The following is an 8,980-nucleotide window of genomic DNA, read 5'->3' on the forward strand; positions in this document are numbered from 1 at the left end:
ATTCCAGGAACGCAAGGATTCTTCAATATATGCAAATCAATCAACGTGATACACCATATTAACAAATTGAAGGAAAAAAGCCATATGATCACCTCAATAGATGCAGAAAAAGCTTTTGACAAAATTCAACATCCATTTATGATAAAAACCCTCCAGAGAGTAGGCATAGAGGGAACTTTCCTCAACATAATAAAGGCCATATATGACAAAACCCTCAGCCAACATAGTTCTCAATGGTGAAACACTGAAACCATTTCCACTAGGATCAGGAACAAGACAAGATTGCCCACTCTCACCACTATTATTCAACATAGGTTTGGAAGTTTTAGCCACAGCAATCAGAGAAGAAAAAGAAATAAAAGGAATCCAAATCAGAGAAAAAGAAGGAAAGCTGTCACTGTTTGCAGATGACATAATACTATACACAGAGAATCCTAAAGATGCTACCAGAAAACTACTAGAGCTAATCAATGAATTTGGTAAAGTAGCAGGATACAAATTAATGCACAGAAATCTCTTGCATTCCTATACACTAATGATGAAAAATCTGAAAGAGAAATTAAGGAAATACTTCCATTTACAATTGCAACAAAAAGAATAAAATACCTAGGAATAAACCTACCTAAGGAGACGAAAGACCTGTATGCAGAAAACTATAAGACACTTATGAAAGAAATTAAAGATGATACAAACAGACGGAGAGATATACCATGTGCTTGGATTGATAGAATCAACACTGTAAAAATGACTCTACTACCCAAAGCAATCTACAGATTCAAAGCAATCCCTATCAAACTACCAATGGCATTTTTCACAGAACTAGAATTTAAAATTTCTCAATTTGTATGGAAACACAAAAGACCCCGAATAGCCAAAGCAATCTTGAGAAATAAAACGGAGCTGGAGGAATCAGGCTCCCTGACTTCAAACTTTACTACAAAGCTACAGTAATCAAGACAGTATGGTACTGGCAGAAAAACAGAAATATAGATCAATGGAACAGGATAGAAAGCCCAGAGATAAACCCATGCACATGTGGTCACCTTATTTTTGATAAAGGAGGCAAGAATATATAATGGAGAAAAGACAGCCTCTTCAACAAGTGGTGCTGGGCCAACTGGACAGTTACATGTAAAGAATGAAATTAGAATGCTCCCTAACACCATACACAAAAATAAACTCAAAATGGATTAAAGACCTAAATGTTAGGCCAGACACTATAAAACTCTTAGAGGAATACATACGCAGAACACTCTATGACATAAACCACAGCAAGATCCTTTTTGACCCACCTCTTAGAGAAATGGAAATAAAAACAAAAATGAACAAATGGGACCTAATGAAATTTCAAAGCTTTTGCACAGCAAAGGAAACCGTAAACAAGACCAAAAGACAACCCTCAGAATGGGAGAATATATTTGCAAATGAAGCAACTGTCAAAGGATTAATCTCCAAAGTTTGCAAGCAGCTCATGCAGCTCAATATGAAAAAAACAAACAACCCAATCCAAAAATGGGCAGAAGACCATAAATAGACATTTCTCCAAAGAAGATATACAGATAGCCAACAAACACATGAAAGAATGCTCAACATCACTAATCATTAGAGAAATGCAAATCAAAACTACAATGAGGTATCACCTCACACCAGTCAGAATGGCCATTATCAAAAAATCTAGAAACAATAAATGCTGGAGAGGGTGTGGAGAAAATGGAACCCTCTTGCACTGTTGGTGGGAAAGTAAATTGACATAGCCCCTATGCAGAACCATATGGAGGTTCCTTAGAAAACTAAAAATAGAACTACCATACGACCCAGCAATCCCACTACTGGGCATATACCCTGAGAAAACCATAATTCAAAAAGAGTCATGTACCACAATGTTCATTGCAGCTCTTTTTACAATAGCCAGGACATGGAAACAACCTAAGTGTCCATCGACAGATGAATAGATAAAGAAGATGAGGCACATATATACAATGAAATATTACTCAGCCATAAAAAGAAAAGAAATTGATTTATTTATAGTGAGGTGGATGGACCTAGAGTCTGTCATACAGAGTGAAGTAAGTCAGAAAGAGAAAAACAAATACCCTATGCTAACACATATATATGGAATGTAAAAAAAAAATGTTATGAAGAACCTAGGGGCAGGACAGGAATAAAGTCGCAGATGTAGAGAATGGACTTGAGGACACAGGGAGGGGGAAGTGTAAGCTGGGACAAAGTGAGAGAGTGGCATGGACTTATATATGTATTATCGAATGTAAAATAGATAGCTAGGGGGAAGCAGCCGCATAGCACAGGGAGATCAGCTCAATGCTTTGTGACCACCTAGAGGGGTGGGATAGGGACCGTGGGAGGGAGATGCAAGAGGGAGGAGATATCGGGATATATGTATACGTACAGCTGAATTACTTTGATTTAAAGCAAAACCTAACACACAGTTGTAAAGCAATTATACTCCAACAAAGATGTTAAAAAGAAAAAAAAAGAATTCTCCTGCCAATGCAGGGGGCACGGGTTCGATCCCTGGTCTGGGAAGATCCCGCATGCCGTGGAGCATTTAAGCCCGTGCGCCACAACTACTGAGCCTGCGCTTTAGAGCCCATGAGCCACAACTACTGAGCCCACAAGCTGCAACTACTGAAACCCGCACACCTAGAGCCCGTGATCCGCTACAAGCGAAGCCACCGCAATTAGAAGCCCACACACCGCAACGAAGTGTAGCCCCCGCTCGCCTCAACTAGAGAAAACCCGCATGCAGCAACAAATACCCAACGCAGCCAAAAATAAATTTAAAATATATATATTGGCAATACCATGTACTGAAAAGAATGTGAGCAAATGTGACTCTCATACATTACTAGAAGGAATGAAAAATGTTACAGCCACTTTGGAAAATAGTTTGGCAATTCCTGTTTATACACCAGAGAAATGAAAACTTTATCTGATCATCAATGTTTACATCAGCTCTATTCATAATTGCCCTAACCTGGAAAGATTTCAAATGTCCTTAAATGGGTGAATGCATGAACAAACTGTAGTGCCCCCATATAATAAAATATTATTCACCATAAAAAGAACAAACTATTGATATACACAACTTAGATGACTCTCAAAGACACGATGCTGTATAAAAAATGCCTGTCTCAAAGGGCTACATACTGCATTCTTTCATTTATATTGCATTCTGAAAAAGGTAAAACTATAAGGATGGAGAATAGATTGTCAGGGTTTATGAGCAGAGGGAGGGGATGACTATAAAATGGTAGAATGAAGGAGTTTTGGGGGGCATTGAAACTGTATCCACATTGTGGTGGTGATTACATATCTATATCTATATCTATCTATCTATCTATGTTAAAATTAATAGAACTGTATAGCAAAATAGAAAAAGTCCATTTTTCTGTATCATAATTTAAAAATAATAATTAAAATATTTTGCTAGCTTAAAATTTTTTTTAATGTTAAATGTTAAGAAGCCCACTACTTTTCTGGCCATACCAGAAATTGAAAACTCAAATGTTTCCAGAGGCCAAACAGGTAAAATAAATTTATGAGGTTGAAGTTGTTCAGGTATAAGAAAATAGGGAATGATAAGGACTGTGTTTGACTTATAGAGTGTGTGTCCCAACAAAAGATATTCAAATCCAATTAAAACTAAAACAAAACTAACAACAAGGTCCTACTATATAGCATGGAGAACTATACTCAATGTCCTATGATAAACCATAATGGAAAAGAATATATTTTTTTAAATGTATATTAATGTATAACTGAATCACTTTGCTGTACAGCAGTAATTAACACAACATTGTAAATCAACTATACTTCAATAAAAAATAATAAATTCTTAAAAATCTAAAAAAAAACTGCACACACAGACACACACACACACCCTCTGGGATCCCCTGCTCTGTGTGCTGTTTTTAGGTAACTTCGTGTAATCCTATAACTTCAATCACCATTTGAATAAATTTTCTTTTAATGTTTGCTACCCAGATCTTATTCTGAGCTCCAAATCTATATCTTCATATGCCTTCTAGATATCTTCAACTATATTTCCCACTGATACTTCAAAACTTAACATGTTCAAAAAATGAAGTCATCATTTTGTTTTTCACTCAAAACCTTGTTATCCTCCTGTATTCACTAGTATGTCTCTCCGACATAGTTTGACATAGCACTCTTTACTTTTCTTACTTAATACTCATTTTCAAAACTACATTTTTTGTTAATTTTATTTATATCTTGTTTCCTCCACTAGATTGTAATATACATGTAGACAAGAACTATGTCTAACTTATCGCCTTATTTTCAGAGCCTGGTACATAGTACGCATCAATAAATTTTTGTTGAATGATATATTGTATCATCATATATTCAGTCACCCAAGACAAAAACTTGAAAGTCACTCTCCCTCACTTGCCATGTTTCCACTCACCAGTGAGTCATCAACTTTTATAAATTTTACTTCCTCATCAACTCTCACATCTCACGTCATTTCTTAAAACATACAAACATGTTCTTTTAAAGGCCTATTTTCATTATATAAAATTTCTGAAAAGGGTTACTCAGTTATTTCTGCTATCATGAAACTTTGCTCACAATATACTTTGACATGGAATTTTACATTCCCATTACTTTTACAGCTTATATCATACAGTTTCCTGCTTAACTGTATTCATTTTGTGTATGAGTAATAAACGCTACCATTACTAAATACCTACTACGTGACAGGCAATAATATTATAAATATTTGTTGTTGTTATCATTATCCTAATTTTACAAATGGAGAACTGAGGCTCATAAAGGTAAGTAAATACCCAAAGCCAGTACAGCTAGTAAATGACAAAGACAGAATTCAACCCCAGGTTTGTTTGAATATCAATGTGTTCTTTTTACTACATCATTATTACCTCCAGTTATTAGCAACTGTATTGTCATTGACAGCATCTGACCAGCTCTTCTTAATTTCTGAAGTACTCTCATATACCATCTCACTGAATATTATTTCAACAGTCTGAGAATCTGAAGCTCAGAGAGAAGTCCCTTGGCCAAAGTCACAGAGTAAGCTGGTGGAATTCAAGTCTTCTGACTCTCAGTCCATAACTCTTTCCATTATATGATGCTGTCTTGGTAAGTACTCTCAGACATGAATCTCATTTCTTCCTCATGTTCTCCATAGCACTTAGCACAGAGCTGAGTACAAAGCAGCTGCTTAATGTGTTTGTTAGCTTTATAATTTGGCTTAACAATATGCTCAGATTTTTTACAAATACAGCTCCTTGGCAACTTGAGTGATAATACCTATTCCTTTAGTTTCTCAGAAAACAGAAATTTTCCTGAATTAATCTACTCACTATGTACACAGCCAAATCTTACTTCTTGCTTTCAAATCTTCAACAACATTCTGTAGTGTCATCTTAGTCTTCTAAGCAGTGTCATCTTTCTTTATGACTCCTTTTTCTAAGCAACTTCCCTTTACCTTTAATCTAGTCTTCAACTTAAATACCACCTCAGAGAAACAGCAAAGAACTTTTCTACGTACTAAGAACTATCATTATTATCCTCCTTTACAATATTCTTATGTTCAAATACACAGTGAATTAAAGATGGTTCTTGTCACAGTCATTCACATTTCATATGGAGATTTTCTTTTAGTCTATGGATATTAACACAACCATTATTGCTATAGCTGAAGCAATACTGTGTAGTTTTCTTGCGGGGAAGGATTCAGTCCTGGGTGAAAGGGTATAGTGACAATGAGTCAGGAGCTTGAAAATGACCCACTCTGCTGCCAGCATTGCTACAGATCTCTTGGTGTAGAGCCCAGATCCATTCCAGTAAACTGCTCAAAATATTTGATTCCATTTTTTATTTGGTTGCCGATTTATTAAGTGGTTAACCTTGGACTGCATCTATCCAGCATTTAATTAATTAAGGCAAATTTGAAATACCTTTAGAAACTCTACTAATTTCAATACACCAAGCTGGCACATTTATAAGCAACTAGCAATTGCTGAGATACTAAATCATCTTCACTAAAATACAGCCGTTGCCAGCAGAGCATTAATCAACTCAAGAGCTAATTGTTAAGCTGAAAGAGTAAAAGTAATCCAACATATCTTTTCCTTCTCCCCACAGTTTTGGAGAAGGACAAAAATGGTGAGAAGTACAGCTTCATAGAAGTTCAGAGCAAGAAGGGCCCTCAGAGACTATTAATTTATCCTCCTTATTGTAAAATGGGGAAAGTGACACAGAATAGTGAGTTAGTAATAAAGTCAGGATTAGATCCCATGGCTCTAATACATAAGTATTCCTCATTTCCAGAATACCCTTTATTATGTAAAATGATTCTAATTCACTACTCACCCACTCTACACTTCTCTAGAGAATACTGAGAGGAAAGTATGATGACGATAAACAGTATTTGTGCATCTCATAGAAAATTGCTGACCCACATTATTGTTTTATTCTGTATCATACTTGTGCAGAAACCCAGGGCATAGTTTTGAAGGTCTAATTCTAAAGCCACTACTTTCTCTTAAAATGAGAAGCAGTCATTTTCTTCATTGCCTATACTTAGATGTATCCCTGACATTTGGAGTATCAGGTCACAGTGGTACCTATAGCAATTGAATTACAAATTGTGGTTTAGACAAAAAGCATTTCTATTTGGCACTGAACTTCGGGACATGAGTTTATGGAAGCACCAAACCTCACTAACATTATGCTAAGCAAAACAGAATGACAATTTCCATTTTTTGAGTCCACCCCAGCTGAATGTGTGGGTCTGCATGTGGTAACATCAGCAGAAAAATTAAAGTCAACTATCTTTGGATGCTGAGAAACTAACTCCCTCACAGCACATCAACAGTCCATGAGAGAAAAAGAGAGAAAGGGAATCCAATACAAAGTAACCCTGGACCAAGCAACAATAACAAATATATCAGTGATACTCAAACTGAAGTGTATATATAAACCACCTGAGAAAATTGCTAAAAATAGGCTGAATGTAGACAGAAGTAGTAGTGGTTCCCAAAACAGGCTATGTGTGTGGTGTTTACACAATTGTGTACAATTACCAAGATTCATCTGACTGTACATTTAAAATGGATAATTTTATTGGATATAAGTAATGTCTTTATAAAAATTTTAATTCCATTGGGTCATTTAGTAGAGGGGAAAATGTCTTTCTCCAAAATCTGTATAGCAATAGAAGTAAACTAAATGATATCTTATTACAAAAAGCAAACAGTAGACATACTAATATTGACCTGGGGAAGTATTAGGGGCAAATATATTTAACAAGAGAAGAATCAATGAGAACCTCTCAAAATTAGATCATCTTATTCTTCAAGAAGTTAATTGGAACCTCAACTGGTTATTACTTTATTTCTACAGCAATGAGAAATGAGGATAAAACTAAATAAATTGGTCACTAACTACACAGACCACACGGTGAAGGATTGGTAACAGAGGCCTAGACATACTCATTAAGATAAGGAGACTATTAAATAGCAGATTCAATGTGCATGATACAAGAAAGTTCAGTCAGGTAGTTAGGCAAAGCCTGATGGAAAGTGTTAACAAACTATAGAAATTGGCACAGGTAAACAGTCAATTTCTTGAGGGAGTTTTACAGCAATAAGGGTGGAGCCAGGAATGTGACAACCATAAGATTGAAGTTTAAGGGGCAATCAGCCAAGATGGCAGAGTAGAAAGACCCCAGAACTCACCTCCTCTCACAAGCACACCAAAATCACAACTATTTGCAGAACAACCATCAATGGAAAAGATCAGAACCTACCAGAAAAGATCTTCTACAACTTAAGATATAAAGAAGGACAAGATGCATAGGATGGGTGGAGTCATAACATACTTAAGTCCCATACACCCCAGTGGGTGACCACAAATGGGAAAATAATTAGAATTGTAGAGTTTCTCCCCAAGGAGTGAGAGGTCCAAGCTCCATATTGGGCTTTCCGCCTGTGGGTCTTGCACTGGGACTATGAGTCCCCAGAGCATTTAGCTTTGAAGGACAGTGGGGCTTACTTTTGGGAGTCCCAGAGGACTGGGAGAAATAGACACTTTACTCTTAAAGGGCACACACAAAATCTCACATGCTCCAGGATCCACAGTAGAAGCAGTAACTTCAGGAGCCTGGGTCGGACTTACCTGCTGATCTTAGAGAGTCTCCTGGAAAGGAAGGAGGCAACTTCAGCTCACCTTGGGGACATAGACACTGGTGGCAGCCATTTGGGGGAGGTGGTTCAGCTACATGGACACTGGTGCTGGCAAATGCCATTGTAGAATCCTCCCTCCAGCTTATTAGCTCCAGGACCCAGCCCCAGGAGCCAGTGCTGGGATGACTCAGTCCAAGCAACTAACTGGGCATGGACACAGCTCCACTACCAGCAGACAGGCTGCCTTAAAACCTCTTGAGCCCCCAGCTGCCCCTGGACAGGGCCTAGCCCAGAAGAGACCCCAGGACCCAGGTCCGCCTACCAGCAGGCAGACACCAACTACAAGAAAACTGCAGCCTCATAGTGTGTGGACCCAACTTGCCCACAAAGAGGCCAAATTCTGCCCTGGGACCAGCTGGGCCATGGGCCTCTCACTAGTAAACCAACACAAGCTTAAAGACACCCAGGCCCCACAGACAACAGTGTTAGGAACTGGTTCCACCCACCAGTGATCTGACACCAGCTCTGATACCCCTGGGCCCTGCAACAAGACCCCAGGATTCAGCTCTGACTGCCAGTAGGCTGGCACTATCCCCTGGCATTGCCCACCATTGGATGAGTAACAGGCCCATGGTCTTTTGGACCCTGACTCCACCCACCATTAACACAGCACTAGCCCTAGAAGTCCAGGACCAGATGGCTTCAGAGGCGAATTCTATCAAACACTTAGAGAAGAGCTAACACCTATACTTCTCAAACTCTTCCAAAATATAGCAGATGGAGGAACA

Source organism: Delphinus delphis, chromosome X (assembly GCF_949987515.2).
Source record: "Delphinus delphis chromosome X, mDelDel1.2, whole genome shotgun sequence".
In the NCBI taxonomy this organism is placed as follows: Eukaryota; Metazoa; Chordata; class Mammalia; order Artiodactyla; family Delphinidae; genus Delphinus; species Delphinus delphis.